Source organism: Pyrus communis, chromosome 11 (assembly GCF_041283825.1).
Source record: "Pyrus communis isolate YQ-2024b chromosome 11, ASM4128382v1, whole genome shotgun sequence".
NCBI classification, from domain to species: domain Eukaryota; kingdom Viridiplantae; phylum Streptophyta; class Magnoliopsida; order Rosales; family Rosaceae; genus Pyrus; species Pyrus communis.
In genome coordinates, this window is record NC_142575.1 from 20,180,437 (window position 1) to 20,202,130 (window position 21,694).

Below are 21,694 nucleotides of genomic sequence, written 5' to 3' on the forward strand. Positions count from 1 at the left end.
GAATAGGTCTTATCCAGGAGATCCTGTTCAGTTAAGTCCTCGTTACAGAACTTAAGCAGTGATCAGATTCTACAAACTTTAGAGTTGTATTCATTCACAAACTCAAAGTCTTGGAAGGGTAGATGTTGCCAGTCGTGTCTTGCTTCAGGCAAGAAGAAGTCGTTCTGGTTATCGAAATGATCCGCTAGGGTGAGCCAGAGGGTACGGGGATCCTCCTCTGCGAGGTACTCGGTCTGTAGTGTGTCATGGATGTGTCTTAGGAAAAAGATCATGGCAGTAGATTTTTGAGCTTTATCGATGGATGCATCGTCGATTGGTTATTCGATGGTAGCTCTAAGACTCTTTGCAGTGAGGTGGCGCTTCACGTCTTGAACCCATTTTAGGTAGTTTCTTCCGGTGACTTCTAGAGCGGTGAAATCGAGCTTGTTCAAGTTCGACATGTCCATAAATAGATTGTACAACAAAACGTGGTTAGTCATATGGAAAGCCATAAACATACATCGTAGAACATTCAGGCACTATAGACATGTATTTTTTTAATTTATGCATGAAAGCTATAGGTTTCATGTGGTAAGTTTTGAATGAAAACTTCAAGTTTCAAAGGCACTAAATTCGAAACTACAGGTTTGATTTAGTTATGAACGTTTAGTTCATATATAGGGGTACTTGCAAGAACACATAATACAATATACAATAAAGTGTAGTAAATTTGTGGATTGCTTCAGGAACCCAAGTGTGAGTGCTTCGGGACTACAAAAGATAGTCAACAATTCAAAGAGACGAAATAATTTATTGGGTAAATTACACAAAATTACCTCAACTATTGGTCTCATGACACTATCATACCTCATTTTTAAAATTGACAATGGCATACCTCATCTTTAGAATTTGGTCCAATGTTATACATTCTGTTAGTTTGGCCGTGAATTTCTCAGTTAAATGCTGACGTGGCTTGATTCAGGGCCTACTTTCTATTAAAAAATAATAATTTACCCTTAAAAAAAAAAAAAAAAACAACCCCAAACACCCATATTCCCCGACCCCTTCCCCTTCCCTGCAACCCAAATCCAAAATCTAGATTCTTTCCCCTTCCCCTTCTTTTATCACTTCGAATATGACTTCTTCTTCCTCCTCCTTAACCCCCACCTTTCTCTCCCTTTCTTCCCCACCACCATCGGCGCCACCGCAACTACCCTCACCATTGCCGAAAACCCACCTAAAAAATGGGCAAGGATGGTTCCCTGAGCGAGAGCGAGATAAAAAAGATCCTCCTCTTCTACACCTATGTCGCCATCTGGATCTTCCTTTCCTTTAGCATCATCGTCTACAACAAATACATCCTCGACAAGAAGATGTACAACTGGCCCTTCCCATCTCCCTTACCATGATCCACATGTCCTTTTACGCCTCCCTTGTCTTCCTCCTTGTCCGCATCTTCCACCTCGTCGAGCCTGTCACCATGTCCCGTGACCTCTACCTTTCCTCTGTCGTCCTCATCGGTGCCCTTTACTCCCTCTCCCTCTAGCTCTCCAACCCTGCCTTCCAAATGCTCAAGACTTTCATGCCTGTCACTATCTATTCCATCGACGTCTCTTTCAAAAAAAAGTCCTTCAAGACCGACACCATGGTCAACATGATCTCCATCTCCATCGGCATCGCCATCGCCGCCTACGGTGAAGCTCGATTCGACACTTGGGGCGTCAACATCCAGCTTAGCGGCGTCGCATTTGAGGCCACCCGCCTTGTCTTGATCCAGATCTTCTTCACACACAAAGGCACTACCCTTACCCCATCACATCTCTCAACAATGTCGCGCCTTGCTGCTTGGCTTTTCTCTTCGTCCTTTGGATCTTTTTCGAGTACTCGGTTCTGTGCGATTCGTCGAGCTTCCATTTTGATTTCTTGATTTTTGGGACCAATTCTATCTGGGCATTTACTATGAATCTTGCCGTGTTATTGCTCGTCAGAAAGACCTCAGTGTAGGTGGGGGAGGGGTTGGTGGTTGCAGGGAAGGGGAAGGGGTTGGGGAAGATAGGTGTATGGTTTTTATTTTAATTTTATTTATTTTAAGGATAAATTATTATTTTTAATTTTTTATTAATTTTTTAATAGAAAATGGGCTCCGAATCAAAGCACGTCAACATTTAACTGAGAGATTCACAGCCAAGCTAACGAAAGGTATAACATAGGACTAAATTTTAAAGATGAGGTATGACATTGTCAATTTTAAAAGATGAGGTATGATAGTGTCGTGAGACCAATAGTTGAGATAGTTTTGTGTAATTTACCCTAATTTATTGAATCGTTAATTGACAAAAGTGAGCTTCAGGCCAATAATTTTGGATTAATTGTTAGATTAGTGGACTGCTGGTTACTTTAATTAATTCAATAGATTGAGACCATTCGAGATCGATTGTAAAGCTGACTAATCGACTCGATCTTTATCGTAATCGTATAAAGGCCTCGAGTGGCGGAGTGGAGCAGCCGCGACATGAAGTTCCTTACCTTAGTTGGATCTCGCTGGTGCCACCTAAACGGTAGGTAGGCGATGGATGTGTGACGTTTGGAGTTGTCGTTCGTGCACTTGTCCCCAATGGAAGAATGAGTGATCCGTTACCCGAGCAAAAATAATTATAACTTTCGGGTTAAAATTATTTAAAATGCCAAAAAATTAGCATTGGATTCGAAAAACCATAGCCCAAACATGGTGGGCATGGGTGCCGTGAGTAGGGCAAAACCCTATAAGGATTAATAGGCTCAGGTGGCTGCTATGAGCAGCCCAATACGTGGCTTCAGGACACGGGCCAAGTGATGGGAAGCCTAGCAGCAAGTTGCTGGCGTTATGGGCTGAGACCAATGCACGGGGGGTAAGCCTAGCTTACGGGGGTGCGAGGAAACCCGAGCTGAAGTTGGATTTTGGTTCTTGGGTCACAAGGACAAGCCTAACCATCTGGGCTAGCTTCTGGTATCGTGGGCCGTGGCAAATACAAGCTTAGCAAGCCAAAGACGTTGTTGCAGATGGGTCGAGGCTTCAGTTATGTGTCAGGGATAAGCCTAGTATGCTTCTGGCATGCGGGTGTGGGTTGGGTTTAGACCGGGGCTGCATGCCCCTGTAGCAGACAACCCAAGCTGAAGCTTGGTTAGGTCTGAGAGATGCAGCAAGCCCAGCGGGTTGCGTGCAAGGTCTAGGGTGTCGGGCAGACGCCATCCTAAGGTGGTCCACGCGGCTGGGCTTCAGGCCAGTGCAGTGGTCTTGATGGTGGTGCCACGATGGTGCTGTGACGGTGTCGCAAAAATCCCAAGATTTCGTTTTGTTTGTTTTATTTTTGTTTTGTTTTGTTTGTTTGTTTTTGTTGTTTGTTTGTTTGTTTGTTTTTTTTTATTTTTTTTAATTTTTTTTTAATTTTTTTTTCTAAATTTTAGGGTTAAAAACCCTAATTGCTTCTAAATTAATTTTAATTCTTTGACTCACAATTCCACATAGCAGAAATGTGTAATGCATGAACAATTACATATATTGACAAAATATACGAACATATATAGGATATATATAATTGGAAGGAAAATATAAATGTAGGGGTTCATGCACCATGGCGAATGTTTTCATGCTTCAAGGGTTGTTCAAATATCTTAATTTATTTTAGAAGAACTTGATTGGCAGAAAACGATTGAAAGCCTTTGAATTTGTAGAAGATAGCCTCCTCCTACAATCCGTCAGTTCCTTAGCTTCTGGCAAAAGCGTGTTAATAACATGTTGTAGGCTAGGTAGGATAGGTAGAATCCTTACCCTTTTAAGATTACAACTCCTAATAGGAATATAAAAGATACTCCTAGATACACTAGGATTTACACAATCACATTCATAATCCAATAAGACTGCAACAAATTTTAATTTGTACCCCTTTTTTAAATTTTGTACAAATATTCTTTGTAGTTTTAATTTGTACGCTTAATTTCAAATTTTAGTGTGTACCCATATTTTTTTAGTTTATTTTGTATGCATATGTTTTTTTGCTGAATTTACCCATGTAATTGCATGTGTTTATTGTGACAGCCCGTTCCGAAAATTTTAAAACATACGCGTGAAAAGACGATTTTGCCCCTAGTGTGATTTTTACGTTGTGTGGTTGTTTTGAGTTGGTGTGGCTGGTTGTGGACCACACACACACTCTCCCATATTTTTCCTCACCCTTTCCCCCTATCCCTGCACCTGTCCCGTGCCATTTCCCTTCCCATTTTCATATCTATGTGTATGGACACACTCCAAAACCCTTGTAATCTTCACAGATCGAAGAAACAAAGTACATATCCATGCTCGTGAGGTCCGTAGGAGTTCAACCATACCCATTTCAGATAAGGATACCTTCGTTTTCACGTCGAACTCGGGATACCCGATTTTTGGTACTGTTCATGCACACGTAAATTCTTATGTTTTTGGGAATTTCAAGCTTGTAGGAAGCTTGGTGAGGTCCTTAGGAGGCTCGGGGTGGTTCGTTTGAAGGTTTTGGACGTCGGGATTGCGAGTTTCGAGGTTGGCCGGAGTTGGGGGTATTTTCCCGGCGAGATTTCGTGGATTTTAGCACTTGAAAGTGGTATGATTTTGTTCCTCTCGTTGTAAGCTTCATTTTGGTACCAATTTTGTGAAATTTGGTTGAAAAACGAAGAAGAAGACGACAGAATATTCCTTCAGTTTGGATGGAATATTCCTAATGCCGTTGACGGAATCCGTTAAAGTTAACGGAATATTCCTGACGGCGTTAACTGACGCTGTCAGCGTGCCAGGCACATGCCTGCGTGTGCGGCGGTGAAATTTTTTTCTAAAAATATGGGGATGTTTATGAGGTTGAGTAGATCACGTTGGTGTATTCATACACCCCATTTGAGCATTGTATGAGAAGTTATTTCTTAAGGTTGGTTATGTGCTTTAAAATTTACGTTTTTATAGTTGTTTCGCATATAGGTGATACCTATCCCGAGGACGAGCGAGGTCACCTGAGGTAAGGGGGTTACGACCCTTCCACATACCAGTGAGTGGGCTTTTGGTTTTCCGTATATACCTATATACTTATACTTTTCCCAGAAATTGATTTAGAACGTTTATTCGTTTATATGCCATGCCTATAGTTTGCCGTCGTTTATGCATCGTTAATTATATATATATATGTATGTTTGGTGCTGCGGATGCACAGGTAAGTGCCAGGTGAGTTGTGACTTATGTTTACATTCAGTAGTGATTTGAGATGCATAGAGAGCTCATAACCTGCACCCCCGGTGTTAGTGCTCCCGCCTAGAGTTGGGCATAGTCCTTCACGTGATGTTCACCTCCCATACCACACGCTCAGCTTGGATCCAAGTTAGGTGCACAGTCCTGTCGTACAGACCACTTTAGGTGGTTCCGACTCGTAGGTGACCCGCGATTATTCGCCCAGCCTTCACGTGATCGTAGCACTTGAGCATATATATATATATTACACCCGGGCCTGTCGTACAGACCACTTAGGTGGTTCCGACTCGTGTGCAGGTCTAGTTAGCGAGACGGAGATTTGAGCTCTAGATTCAGCCGTACAGGTCACGTTAGGTGTCTCCGGTTGACAGATCATATGGTATTGACGTGATATTACCTGAGCACTTGCATTTTTCTTTGAGGTTTTGGCATAGCATATTCCTGAGCATGACTTATATATATATATATATGTTCTATATTCTGGGAAATATACAGGTTTTACGGCAAGGGGTTAGAACTTATTTATTAAATGGTTTTCGAAAAGCTTTGTTTTTGCCCACTCACGCTTTTGTTTTGCGCCCCTCCAGGTTCTAGTTGGCTAGCACGTTTGGTGGCTTCCCTGAGGATTTCCCCGGCATAATTGACAGACCACCACTAGTGTAGGACCACCTTCGGGTGTGCTTTTGTTGTGTCGTTTTCTTCTGGATTGCATAAGGCTTTCTTGCTTTGAACCTAGCGTTCACACTTACGCTTGCACTTGTTCATTATTACCTTGTGTAAAGCTAGTTTTTATTTATTCGTACTATTTATATTATTATTTTATTAGCTTCCGCATTGTGCACATGGTTACGTCACTTCCACGTGACGGCCAGCATGCCCTGATCTCGATCGAGGTGTGTCATTTATTTTATATTTTAAATTATATTAATAGTTATTATTTTTAAAATATATTAATAATTACTTGGGTACATTATTTTTTTGCTAGTTCTTTTGATTAAAAATCATTATCGAAGCCATTAAGTGGTTGACGACTTTTTTTATTCCATTTCTTGGAGTCATGTTTTAGAGAAGCAAATTTCTTTGTAGATGCCAGTATTGGTTTATAGTTCAATAATTTCCATGTCAGGATAGATCGTTGCCACCTATGGCAAAAAATACTTATTTGTTTGATTGTGTAGGAACTGGATGAGATCGTGATCACTCTATTTAATGCCTTGTTTTTTTTTTCCATAAATTTTTCTTTTCAAGAACTATGTGAAGAAAAATATTACTTTATTATTGACTTTTAAGTAATTATTATATTGTAAAAATATTATCTTAATTTGTTTAAATTTCATAATTTATGGGATATTGAATGCATAAATGCAGGAGTTAAATCCCTTAAGTGATGCTAGGGACGTCGATCAAATCATTTAAACAACAAGAGTTTCATGCTAACAATTAAGTTGACTAGAGATCGGAACAAAAATGATCATTTTTTTTTTTTTTTTTTGAAAAAAGATAGCTAGTTGTTTACAAATTTCTTTGTAGATCCCATAACTAGTTCTAGTTTCCAGTTCAATAATTTCCATGTTCAGGATAGATCGTTGCCACCTATGGTTAAAAACACTTATTTGTTTGATTGTGTAGGAACTTGATGAGACCGTGATCACTTTATTTAATGCTTTGTTTTTTTTTTTTTTTTCCATAAATTTTTCTTTTCAAGAACTATGTGAAGAAAAATATTACTTTATTATTGACTTTTAAGTAATTATTATGTTGTAAAAATATTATCTTAATTTGTTTAAATTTCATAATTTATGGGATATTGAATGCATAAATGTAGGAGTTAAATCCCTTAGGTGATGCTAGGGACGTCGATCAAATTATTTAAACAAACAGAGTTTCATGCTAACAATTATGTTGCCTAGAGACCGGAACTAAAATGATCATTTTTTCCTTTTGTTTTTTATTTTTTATTTTTAAAAAGATAGCTAGTTGTTTACCCCCAAATATTTCTATATCCATATATAGAAATAAGGATTTTGAAAATGAGATGGAGAATTCTTGTTCGTTTGATTACTAGATCAATTCTTGTCCGTTTTCTTTTTTAACTAATTGTTGTGTAAACATGTATTTTTCCTTTCAAAAAGTGCATTCAGATCTTTGGGGTCCTTCACCAACTGGATCCATATATGAAATGCAAAGCTCAAAGAAAGAAAATGAACTGAGGTGCGAGAAAGAATGACTGTTTGTATTGAATATTGAGTTAATGACTGTCCCTTTAAATTTCACTATATATAGTACTAAGTACTCTTCTTTCATTTTAACTACCTAACAACCTTTCTAACAACCCAATCAACACATTGTAACCATTTCTAACCACTTGTGCTGACATGTCAAGGACCAATACAATGCTGACACATGTATGACTACTGCTCAATCAGCTGTTTATACTTCTCATCCCCTCTCAATCTTAGCTAGGGTAACCAAGCCTGAGATTGCATCAATGTTTGACAAATGTTGGTCCATGTAGACCCTTAGTGAGGATGTTAGCAGTTTGATCTTCAATAGGAATGTATTGCACCGTCAAATCTTTTTTTTTGAACTTTCTCTCTGATAAAGTGAAAATCTGTATCCAAATGTTTGATTCGAGTGTGGAAAATAGGACTAGAACATAATGCCAGAGTTGACAAGTTTTCACAATGATGTAGAAATGGTTTTGAAATAAACCGATGGAAGTCTTTTAACAATAATCAAATCCATACTTCATCAGCAACACAGTGAGCAAGTTCTTTGTATTCTGCTTCTGTGGAACTTCTAGAAACTGAGGATTGCTTCTTGGATTGCCATGAGATTGGATTTGGTCCCATATACACTACAAAACCTGTAACATACCTTCTTGTGTTTGGATTGCAGCCTAATCTGAGTCTGAGAAAGCTGTTATAGAGTTGATGTTGCTAAATATGTCAAACCACACTGTATAGTACTTGAACATACCTCAGAATTCTTTTCACAAGACCAAGGTGTTCATCTTTAAGTTTATTTATATACTAACAAGCCACATTTATTGAATAAGATAAGTCATGTCTGATAAAGGTGAGGTACAGAAGAGCACCAACTAGACTCCTATACACAGTAGGATTAGCCAAAGGTACACCTTCAGATGCTAAGAGTTGAGTATGTGGCTTACAAGGAGTTAAAATGGGCTTACATGTGTCTATTCCTGCCTTATAGATCAAATTTTTTGCATATTTCGATTGATTAACAAAGATGTCACCATTATCTTTGTATTGGGTTTGCAAACCCATAAAATATGACAACTTCCCCATATCCTTTAGCTAAAATACATCACCTAATTCTTGAATTACTGCTTGCACATTTGTAGAACTTGACCCTGTCAATATTATGACATCTACATTTAGTAGTAGAGCAATGACATCAGTTCCATCATATTTAACAAACAAGCTATAATCAGATTGTGACATTTGAAAGCCCATTGCTGGAAACTAGTAAATTTTGAATTCTAGGCCCTTGGTTCTTGTTTCAATCCATAGAGTGGACTAACTTGCAAACATGATCAGGTTGTGATTGATCCACAAAACCCTAAGGTGGTTTCATGTAAACTTCTTCCTCTAAGTCTTCATGCAAGAATGCATTTTTAATTTAAGCTGTCTTAACTTCCATCGATGATATGCTACAAGTGATATAATCAATCTCACTGTGGTATGTCTCATAACAGAGCTAACTGTCTCAACATAATCCAAGCTTAACTCTTGAGTATAACCATGTGCCACTAAATGAGCCTTGTATCTTATAATAGACCCATCTGGATTTTTCTTCAATTTATACACCCATTTGCTACCAATTATGGATATGTGAGTTGGTTGAGGAACTAACACCCAAGTTCCTTGACTTTTTAATGAGTCAAACTCCTCATGCATTGCCTTTTGCCATTCACATTTTGTTACTGCACTTCTAAATGTAGTTGGCTCAGCTACATCACTTATGTTTGCAACAAAGTAGAAACCTCTAGTACAAGACTTTTCATCAAGCTTGAGTGAAATTAGTTCAGGTAAATAAGCTAAGTAGCTTGCATAATGTTTCCTTGGAATAGCACCTGTGTGTAATCTAGTTTGCATTCTTTGCACAAAATTGTCAATTTGTGATTGATCAGAATAAATAAAAGGGTCAAATGGAAGAAATACCTCTAATTGTGTATGATCTAGGATGGGTAACATTAAGGCTGTAGATCGAGGTGATGGAGTTGTTTCGAATTCACTTATGTCTTTAGAACTTATAGATGGTACTGCACTTGATTTTGTACCTAATTCCATTATAGAACTTGAAGAACCTGAATTCCCAGTATCAATTAATGTTGTAGAACCTGAAGAAGTAACATCCATAATATCATAATGCATGTTCCTTGACACTGAAGGCATTGAATATGATGAGAGTGTAACTATTACCGAAGTTGATAAGGATTTTGATGCTTGATTCTCAACTTGTGACTACATTCTTGAATTCCTAGAATTGCACTTGTAAGGCATAAGACTTTCATCACGAATTACATGTTAGGAAATGATAAATTTTCTAGATTCTACATGATAACAAATCATTTCTTTATATCTCATTGCATAGCTTAGAAAAACACATAAAGATGCTCTAGGTTGGAGTGTGTTTTCATTATATGGTCTTATCTAGGGATAAACAGTTGTCTTGAAGATCTTCAAACCTTGTAGCTATGGACTAGATGCAAACAACCTCTAATAAGAAGATTGCATTCACAGATTTTTACTTGGCATTCTATTTATGAGAAACACAGAGTGTGCACAAGCATGAAAGTACAATTCTTGAGGCAATGCTGTTGTTGTCGTCAGTGTTATAGCTGTCTCCACAATGTGCCTATGTTTCCTCTCAGCAATTCCATTTTGCTGAGGAGTATTTGGACAAGACACCATATGTATATAGAATTATCAGAGAGACGGGCCGAAGACCCAATTCCAACAACATCGATATTGTCCCCAACTTGGTAATTACCACGTGCACAATCCGTCAGGTGTGAGGTTTTATCACAAAAGGTCTCGGTGTTAGTTGGAGTGGGGTTTGGATATTTAAACTCTTATTTTCTCATTGATATGGTGGATGTGGGACATTTCAACATGCCCCCCTTACGTGGAACCCAATTAGTGGGTCACACGTGGGAGATCCACACATGGACAACCATGTGGAGCCAAGGAGACTCACCCTACATGCGGGGCCAAGGGGACCCACCTATCACGTGGTAGTACAATATGAGCTTACTCCTTAGCTTTGATACCATGTAGAATTAACAGAGAGATGGGTCGAAGGTCCATTTCCAACAATATCGATATTGTCCCTAACTTGGTGATTACCACCTGTACAATTCGTTAGGTGTGAGGTTTTATCACAAAAGGCCTCAGTGTTAGTTGGAGTGGGGTTTGAATATTTAAACTCTTATTTTCTCATTGATACGGTCGATGTGGGACATTTCAACACGCCCCCTCACGTGAGACCCAATTAGTGGGTCACACGTGGGAGATCCACACATCGACAACCACGTGGAGCCAAGGGGACTCACCCTACACTTGGGCCAAGGGACCCATCATCATCGCGCGGGGCCAAGGGAACCTACCCATCATGAGGTAGTATGTACATGCCCGCTTCTTAAGTCTGATACCATGTTGAATTATTAGAGAAACGGGCTAAGGGCCCAACTTCAATAACATTGATATTGTCCCCAACTTGGTAATTACCACCTGCACAATCCGTCAGGTGTGAGGTTTTATCACAAAATGCTTCGGTGTTAGTTGGAGTGGGGTTTGGATATTTAAACTCTTATTTTCTCATTGATACGGTCGATGTGGGACATTTCAACACGCTCCTTCATGTGGGATCCAATTAGTGGGTCACACGTGGGAGATCCACACATCGATAACCACGTGGAGCTAAGGGGACTCACCCTACCCGCGGGGCCAAGGGACCTACCATCATTGTGTGGGGCCAAGTTGACCTACTTATCACATGGCAGTACAATACAGGCTCGTTCCCTGGCTCTGATTCCAACAACACCAACATTGTCCCCAACTTGGTAATTACCACCTGCATAATCCATCAGGTGCGGGGTTTTATCACAAAAGGCCTCGGTGTTAGTTGGAGTGAGGTTTGGTTATTTAAACTTTTCTTTTCTCATTGATATGGTCGATGTGGGACATTTCAACACGCCATTTCATGTAAGACTGAATTAGTTGGTCACACATGGGAGATCCACACATCGACAACCACGTGGAGCCAATGAGACTCACCCTACATGCGGCGCTCAGGGACCCACCATCATAGTGCGGGGCCAATGGGACCCACCCATCACGTGGTAGTACAGTACGGGCTCGCTCTCTGGCTCTGATACCATGTAGAATTATCAGAGAGATAGGTCGAAGACCCACTTCCAACAACATTGATATTGTCCTCAATTTGGTAATTACCACCTGCACAATCCGTCAGGTGTGAGGTTTTATCACAAGAAGGGCTCGGTGTTAGTTGGAGTGAGGTTTGGATATTTAAACTATTCATTTCTCATTGATGTGGTTGACGTGGGACATTTCAACAATGAATAATTCCTATATTCTTAATATAATCATCAAAACTATAACTCATGTATTCCCCACCACCATCAGTTTGCAAACACTTAATATCAATACTAAACTGAGTATGAACACAACTATTGAATTTCTGGAAACATGCAAAGATTTCTGATTTATTGATCAATGGGAATACCTATACATATTTAGTGAATTCATCAACAAAACTCACATATTACTTGTATCCTCCTATGGATCTAGTTGGTGAAGGACCCCAAAGATCTGAATGCACTTTTTCTACTCTCTTTAGTTCTTCATCTTTCTCACTGTTATTCTTCTTCATTTTCTCTTTAGTTTTGAAATATTTCAATGTAGTTACCTTGGTATCAGAGCAAGTTGGCCCATGTTTGTAGCCCAACGGTTACACGTGCTCCACGTCACCCAATTCGTGTTGCCCATGTGTTTGGCTTGAAAATTCGCCACACCTGAAGGGGCGTGTGAGAATGTGAAGGTAAAAGAGTCCCACATTAGTGAAAGAAGAAACCTTGCAAGGGTTTATAAGAGGTTGGACTACTTCCCTTATTACCAATTGGTTTAATAGTGGAACTTCAACTTTTTTTAGTTTGCAAATAAGGAAGGTCATTCTCCAAGGCTTCATTGCATTGGATTTGAAATTTAGAAGAGTACAACAACAAGAAGAGTACAAGAATTGAAAAATGAAAAGTACAAAGCTATATTTGTACGAAGCAATTTCGAATACTCAAACTCTACCACATTCATATTGTAGTAGTACATTTGATGCTTTGAGTTGGCGAGTCTGCTTGACTGTGGCCACGGGCATGGTAAATTCCCTATAGCCTGTCCGGACCCGAAAATGAATGGATAACTGTGACTTCCCACCAACTATCCCCATTTAAAAAAAAAAAAAAATTGTAGTAGTACATTTAAATCCATATATGGTTAAACAAGAAGATTTATACTATAAGTTCTAAATTGTTCCATATATTAACAGTCTAAGGCCACCTGTACAGGAATATAAGCCTACAACATTGTCATGTTGAAAACAAGATGTGTGGCAGTATGTGCAAAAGCGGTAGAAGGGTTCCATAGGAGTGATCTAAGATCACATGTAATGCTTGTGTATTGTGCTTAATGTGTTCTCAGGTCGCCCGTGCATTGCCATCTCTTCCACATGATTACATTGTTGTAGAACTGAATTTATATACACGATGAACCCGAAGTGCTAGGATGCTACATCCAAATATAAGAAATATTACTAACTTTACTCTCGCTTTCATCTATTATTTTGACCAAAACTGAGTTTTATAGTTTTATTTTATTTTATTTTTTATTTTTTTATGCTAAACTGTTATTGATATTATATTAAAGTATGTTTGTGTAAATACTAGATAGATTTGGTTACTAGTAATTCTTTCCCCACTAGGATTGTATTTCCTTGAAGAACAAGAATTCTTCTCCTCTTTACTACTATAAATAAATGCATTGTGTAGGGGAATAACACATCTCATATCCATATAGAAATCCCTACACTTTCGCACTCTCTCTCCTTTTGCCATACCCCCTATTTACCTTGTTAGATAAATTGGCCATAATACATTATCAGCACGCTCCTCCACTATGCTAAGAAATCTGATGTGGAATGTTTTGGATCAAACCAGTTCATCAATACCATCACGAAATCATGTTCTTTCAAAACAACGGTTTTTATCTTGATATTTTGCAGCCCTCATAGCATGAACATTCATCATAGTGCATGACTCAACTTTACGTTTTCAAATTTTATATTCTACATAAATTATATATGCATTATATTCATAATCTTGTGATTATTATAAATTAATATTGATCATGCATTGAATTATATATACATATATATATATACATATATATATATATATATATATATATATATATATATATATGCATAATTGAATTTAAAAAAAAATTTAAATTAGGGCTTTCGAAACCCAGCGAGCTGTAGGCTTCAAGCTGCACCGCCATGAAGTTGTGATGCACTAGAGCACAACCTTCTCCACCTGAGAACATGACACCGTTTGGCATCATCCCCAACCTACCCAGCCTCACCTGAAGTAGAGACCATAGCTTTGCCGTCATTTTTCTAGAAATCACGACCTGCAGTCGTGTCCTTTTGGGTTTTGCATTGTTGTTTCCGGCGACATCCTTTGAATTTCCATTGCAATTCATTGAAATTGAGGATTCCCCAAATCGAATTCTCTCAGTTCTATCCTTTCCCGACGTTGTGGATCCTCCTCTGTCGTTAAGACTGGTTCTTTAACGAACCATCATGCATCGTGACCTACAATGATACAAGGATACGACACAGAGTTACGTCAAATTTCTAAAAACAAAGACACGATATTTTAGGGATACGACAATTAAAAAAATATATAATATGCAAAATACAATAATATTATAATGATACAAAAAGTTAAAAATAGAAAAGTAAAAAGCTTCATCAGATTCGAATGGACTATGGGGTAGTGGTATGGGTATTATAATATATTATTGTGAGTAGTGGAATGGATATAATAATATTAGTTTCAACTTTCTGAAAAGCAAAAGGCTTTATAATTAGATTAAGCTTTTAGTTTCAGTTTCAGAGATGGGTTTTATGATGTCCTCGGGGAATCAGAGATGGGTTTCATAGTTTCATTATTAACAAAGTGAAAACGAAAGCTCACCACTCACCAGGAGTTGTAGACAGAGATGAAGGAGACGACGGAGCATTTGTAGAAGGAGAAGATGGAGACGACGGAACGGTTGCAGATTTGGTCTGATTCGTGAAAGTCTCCTAAGCAGAGTGATTTCTGAGGTTCGAGAGTAAATCCGAATTTTTTTTTCTTCTAATTATCCTCCGATTTTAGAGTGATTTCAATTAGTAACTTTGATCAATCACGATTCAGTGCGGATTTATTGTGATTATTTTTTATTTTTCTTCTGATTATCCTCCTATTTTAGTTTCAAACGTATCCGAAAAGTAGGATACTTGTATTTGGACAATACGATACGCGTATCTTATCAGTCCTAAACGTATCTTTTCACTCCGATAGTTATCGAGCGCGTATCCACGTGTATCCTCTGCGTATCCGTATCCTCAAAGTGTTATATACGAGATACAGTGGCTTTCTCCCATGTCCATGCATCGTAGATCGTGACTCAACCTAAGTCGAGGGCTTCCAGGTGGTCCTAAGATCACCCTAGTCCCAAATAAATCCACCTCGGGGATAGTTGTAACAATCACTTGAAAGTACTGTATCATATAGATCAAAGATTGTAGACACTATAACCAACATTTTATTTTTATATTTTATTTTTTTTATTTTTAAGAATATAATCAACATAACTTGAAGAAAAGAGATCTTCATACCACGCTTTGCCTTGACTTTTGATGAATAAGAATGAGGAGCCTTCTTAACTCTTAAGCAGAAGACCAATTCATGGAATTTTGACCACATGTCATTTATGATGTTGTAAGTGATTTGATTGGGCCTTTAGGCTCTTATAAATGATTTGATTGCTTTTAGAGTGCCACTACTGGCCAAGACCAATTGTAAACACGAAAGTTCCTGATGACGAACGAGACAAGAACACGTGTACAAAATAATATTTTGTATTAATGATTTTGGGGTTACAATCTCTTTGTAATTTGGTCCTTTGATTCGATCTCTGTAAGATGTTGGTTTGTTGACGTGTTGTTGATCCAAGGGCTATCTAGGCTTGATCTTGGATGAACAGTTGGAAGTTTCTTCAAGGGCTGTCGGGGCTTGATCTTGAAGAATAGGGATGAATAGATATTCGAGGGCTTTTGGGCTTGATCTTGAAGTTGTTGATCCAAAGGGCCGTTGGGGCTTGATCTTAGGATGAACAGGTGGGAGCTTCTTCAAGGGCCTTCAGGGCTTGATCTTTGAATAATGGTTGTGTGGATTTCTTCAAGGGCCGTCGGGCTTGATCTTGAAGGTTGATGGATGAGCGGATCTTCAAGGGCTTTTGGGCTTGATCTTGAAGAATGGTTGGATGTGTGGATTTGTTGATGTTGTTGATCCAAAGGGTCGTTGGGGCTTGATCTTAGGATGAATGGATGATGAACGATGAACATTTTCTTCAAGGGCCGTCGGGGCTGGATCTTGAAGAAGGATTTGATGAAGAACGAAGAGAGCTTTCTTGATCCTTTGGGATTTGCTTGAGAGCTTTAGAGTTTCAAAGCTTCAAGGTTTTGGTGTGATATCCATTCCTCTTTTTCCAAAATGAATGTCTTGGCTTCCTATTTATAGAATTCCAAAATTTGATTTTGGGATTTAAGTAATCAGATGAAATAAATCATTTCTGCCAGGTGTTGACATGTGTCTTGTTTGATGACTTTTTTGATTTATTTCGATTTTTTGTTGAGTCACACTCTACGTGTAAAATTTATGTGACACGTGAGCATTGAAATTTTAATTATTGGTTAACATTCTTTTCACCAAAATTTCGATGTCTACAAATGCCCGCACTTCAAGGTGCGTCGCATACATGTGCTTGTCACATGTAGGAGATGCATTTTGAAGTCCCTTAATGTAGATGTCGATCCAAGGGTCGTCAAGGCTTGATCTTGAAATGGATTGGAAATTTCTTCAAGGGCCACTAAAGCTTGATCTTGAATTGGGTTGAAAGTTTTCTTTAAGTGCTGTTGAGGCTTGTTCTTGAATTTTGTTTGAAATTTCTTCAAGGGCCGTCAAGGCTTGATGTTAAATAAAATTGGACCACAAGTGATAGGAGCATATTTATGCGACTTAGTTAGCTTGTTTTCTTACATTTGTGTTGTTAGTTCTTAGTTATTTTAGTATTTTGAGCTATTTTCGTGTGTTTGTAGGACCAATTGGCTAAAGTGGCAAGAAAGTGCAATTTGGAGCAGTTTTGGGCTTGGAATGGTTAGCATATGCTTTGAGCAAGGTGGATCGACGAAATTGAAGACCAAAGGAGGCTAGGAATCTGCTAAAGAGATGTAAGAAATTAATTCAAGACTTCGAAGAAAAGGAATCAACCACAAAGAAGGAAACATGAGTCAAACTTCCTTATTTTAACTTAGTCAATCCTAATCTTTTCCTACTTATGTTCCAGCTATCAAAGGGCTTCCTAATCAATTTAGGACACCTAAATATAAGTTCTAGAAGCCTTAATCCTAGCCAAAGAGGGATGCTGCACCTCCTTGCCCTTTCTCATTTCCTTGTCATGCAAGGGAACACATTCCCTTTCCTATTTTCCTTGCCGCAAAATACATTCCCTTTCCCCCTTTGATTCTGACTTTAATTCTCCTTTTCCTTGTGGATTTGGGTTCAATTCTTTCCCAAAACATTTAATTAAGGTCATGATATATACATCCTGCCACACCCATTCACACATATATATAATTACATACACAATTCAGCATCTCTCTCTACACATACAGCCGCATCCTTCCATTCAACCATCATCCATACACACTTCAGCACTCTATCATCCATCATACTCCCTTGCCATTCATCCACCCTTCACCATAATACACCATAACCCAAATTCAGCCATTCCACACCCTTGTGCTGTAGCCTAGCAAGGAAGAAAGAGAGGAGGAACAGCTTTGGACGTTTTTGCATTCAAGTTGGATTGTTGGAACGTTTTTAGGTGTAATCTATCTTTTGTTTTCAATGTTTAATTTAAATTCTCTTTGTTTTGCTATGAACATGAGAGGCTAAACTTGTTTTAGCTAGAGGAGACTTTGAAACCATGATTATATTTGCGATATGAATTGATTAATTCCAGTTGTGATTTCATGAATTGTGAATGCAATTTACTTAACCGTTTGATTAAGAACTTATTCTTGTATGTTGATTAAGGAGGCCTACATAGTTTGCATGCATGAATTTGATGCTTGAATATAAGGGAGTTTCACATAATCGTTACAAACTTATATTCACAAGTAGTAAAGGTTGCTTGTCACAATCATGTTAAGTTAAATTCCTAGCATGAGTATCATGATGTCATAGTTACGAATGCCTTGTCAATGCTTATGATTTTCACGAAGCTTAATGATCTTTGCTTGTGTATCTATTATGCAGTTAATGTAGGGAACTTGGGAAGAATAATTTGGTTGCCGATGCGTTGTCCATCCAATTCAATGACTTAAGGAAAATCTGATGGTTCATTAGTGATGTCACAGTTAATCTGGGGTGTTGAGGTTCATGGTTTTTTGTAAAAGCAACTGGAAATCAATTTATAAGCAAGTGTTTCATGTGTGGAAAAGGACACTCTAGCTAGCTTATCACCCATCTATTCACCCAATTTTGTGCCAAACATTGTTTAAGTCTTTAAGTTACTTGTTTTACTTTAAATTCGTCAAAAACCCAATCCCTTTTACTTTGTCGTGTCAATTTAGTTAGAATCTGTCCAATTTGTGTTTTTAAGTGTTTTGAGTCAAGTTAAAGTTAGAATTCGTCCAAATTAAGTCATAGTGTCTAATTTGAGTCTATTTGATTGTTTTGTACTGTTTTGAGTTCTTTGAGTCTAGTTAAGTGTTTTCAAGCCTAGTTTTATGTTTTTGAGTCTGTTTTAAGTAGATTAGCAATCCCTCCTAATCCCCGGCCTAGAACGATCCCTACTTACATCTTTACTACAATTGTCAATAAAAGGGTTAAATTTGAGTGTTATCTTTTATCACATCAACAAGGAGCTTCACGTGGTAGATCTTTGTGCTTGTTGACTTTCCACAGCTTTGATCTTGAACAGGGTTGGAGGATTTTCTGGTTTCCTCCAATTGTTGACTTTCCACAGGCTTATTCTTAAATTAGGCTGGGGGTTTGTTCTACCAGAGTTGCACCGAATGTCTGAATTTGCTCATTTTATCTAGAGATGAACTTGATTCAAGGGTGGTGGATACTTGATCTTAAATCGGACTTGTGATTTCTTCAAGGGCCGTCTGTAAACACGAAAAATTCCTGAAACAAGAAACAAGAATACGTGTACAAAATATATTTTTGTATTAATGATTTTTGGGGTTACAATCTCTTTGTAATTTGATCCTCTGATTCTATCTTCGTAGGGTGTAGGTTTGTGGATGAGTTATTGATCCAAAGGGCCGTCGGGGCTTGATCTAGAGATGAACAGTTGATGAATGGATCTTCAATGGGCGTTGGGCTTGATCTTGAAGAATGGGTGTATAGGTTTGTTGAGATTGTTGATCCAAAGGGCTGTTGGGGCTTGATCTTAGGATAAACGGATGATGAATGATGAACACTTTCTTCAAGGGGGCGTCGGGGCTTGATCTTGAGTCGGTGGAAGTTCTTCAAGGGCCGTTGGGGCTTGACCTTGAAGGAGGATTTGACGAAGAACGAAGAGTGCTTTCTTGATCCTTCGGGATTTTCTTGAGAGCTTTAGAGTTTCAAGACTTCAAGGTTTTGGTGTAGGTTTCTAAAATTCCTCCTTCTTCCTCTTGATGAAGAAGGCTATTTATAGGCCAAGAGAGTGAATCACCACCATCCATTTTTTTGGTGAAGTGAGTGGAATTGGTAGGTGAAGTAAATGTGTAATGTAGGTGAAATGAATGTGTGATGTAAATGAAATGAATGTGTGATGTAAGTGAAATGAATAAATGTTGTAATTTTAATACATTGGTATTTATTTCACTGAAATTTCGGTGTCTACACCGTCGAGGCTTGTTCTTGAATGAAATTGGACCATAAGCGGTATCACATGACAACGTCTTAGTGAGCTGACTTAAAACAGGTTCGTCAAGTCTACAGTACTTTTCAACCCTGATATGAGATACTTTTGCTTTTTGAAGAAGTAACGGATGAATTGGCACGTGTTTTGTTGTGCTTGTCTCCATATGTTTCAATGTATCATTTTCGCTTGCCTTATTTGTTCTCCAGGCAGATGTGGTATCTTATGCTGCCTTATCTATTTCCCCTGCAGAGCGATGCTAGGTAAGCAATCAGGGAAGGGTTCCAGGCAGTCGGTTCCTGATTGGAAGTTTGACTTTAAGTTCCAACTGATTGTTCTCTTTCTCTTTGTCCTGCAGGTAAGAACAAGGACAAAGAAAAAGACAGGGGAAAAACATGATATGAGATACTTTTGCTTTCGAAGAAGTGGTGGCGATTTGACAGTGTTGCACGGCGAGGCTTTGCTCTTCGTCGACGATGCCAGCGAAAGGTTGAAGCTTTTCAAGCTCTTTGATTAGAGCAACGATGCCGAGTTTGGATTTGATTTAGACTCCTCCATCTGGATTATGCCATTCTGCAGGGAAGGGCATCGTGCTATAGTGATCTGTTCCAACTCATGATTGATCATTCTGCTTCAATCTCTTGCAGTATTTGTCCCTGATGCAGGTGTGGAATGCAACCTTTGCATTTAAATGGTCTTTCAAAACATTACCTCTTAGTGACGATGAGTACTCGAGAGCAATGCAAGGTAAGCAACCAGGCAAAGGTTCCAGGCAATTAGTTTCAGATCGGAAGTTTGATTTTAGGTTCCGACTGATTACTTTCTTTTTCCTTGTCTTGTAGGTAAGAGCAAGGGCAAAGGAAAAGATAGGGAAAAAACATGATATGAGATACTTTTGCTTTCAACCTTGATGATATGTGATACTTTTGCTTTGGTGTAACTTGTTTGTAGAGGTATCCTTGGGGAGGAAGAAAACTGAGTATTTCGAGAGGCTTCACTGAGAGTGTCCTCTCGGAGGTGAGGAAGAGTTAGGCATTTTTTGCAGGTCTGCCTTGCTATGAAAGATGAAGGTCGACATATATAGGGATTTCCTAATAGCAAGTGGTGGTACTGTTCCTTTACTATTGTTGGCAACTGTTGGGTAATTTAAACAGTAAGATTCACACATTTTCAACTTTGTCAGAAATCTTTGATAAAGTTGCCCGTAATGTCCGTAAAGCTGAGGTTGCGTGTGAAAGATGCTAACAAGTTTTGATCCTGCAAATCCGGTTTTTGAAATTCAGAGAGTGATGACTCTTCAATCCTTGAACAACTGGCCCGACTTTTGAGGTTTGGAGGGTGATACCTCTTTGATTTCTGAACAAATGCCTCTTTGATTTCTAAGCAAGCGTCTCTTCGATTTCTGAACAGACGCCTCTTCGATTTTTGAGCAAGCGCTTCTTCGATTTCTAAATGAACAACCCTGTTGCCCCTTCTTTTTTTATAGAGGCAACAATTGTGTTTCAAAAGCATGCTTGAGAGTTTCTGCATGTAGAAGCTGCCCTTTTTGTATTTCTGAGATTTTGATTTACCTGACCTCTTATTCCTTCCTCATTTTTGCAAATGGCTTGCCCGTCTGATCGTCGTCTTGATTTGAATGTTGGGGAAGATGCCGACATGCCTTCTCAAGACAACATATGGCACCCATCCTTTGTATCCTTCAACGGTCCTCTTACAATTGGGGACTCTGTGATGAAGAACGACATAACCGCTACGGCGGTTGCTAGAAATCTTCTCACCCCCAAGGATAATAGGATCTTTTCCAAGCGGTCTGATGAGCTGGCTGTTCAAGACTCTTTGGCTTTTAGTGTTCAATGTGCGAGCTTTGTATCGAACATGAGCCAACGCCTTCTTGCTCGAACTTGTCCAGTTGAGTCACTTATGGCTGAGGTGGCGAGTCTTAAGCAAGAGATTAGAGGGCTTAAGCATGAAAATAGAGAGTTGCACATGCTTGCCAATAGTTACTCAATGAGCATGAAGAGAAAGCTTGACCAGCTTTAGGAATCCGAAAGTCGGATTCAGAGTGACCATCAGATGTTTGTGGCTTTACTCCAGAGGCACCTATTGCGTTCGTCCTCTGGAGTTTTACGAAGTGTTGAGGCTCCCAACAATCAACCTCTGGCACCTCTTCTTCCTGGAG

General features: G+C 38.8%; 1 pseudogene; it reads left to right on the top strand.

The window, feature by feature from the left end:
- The first annotated feature begins 1,223 nt into the window (after nt 1–1,223).
- LOC148693037 (putative sugar phosphate/phosphate translocator At5g25400 pseudogene) lies at nt 1,224–1,983 on the top strand (annotated as a pseudogene).
- The last annotated feature ends 19,711 nt before the right edge of the window (nt 1,984–21,694 follow it).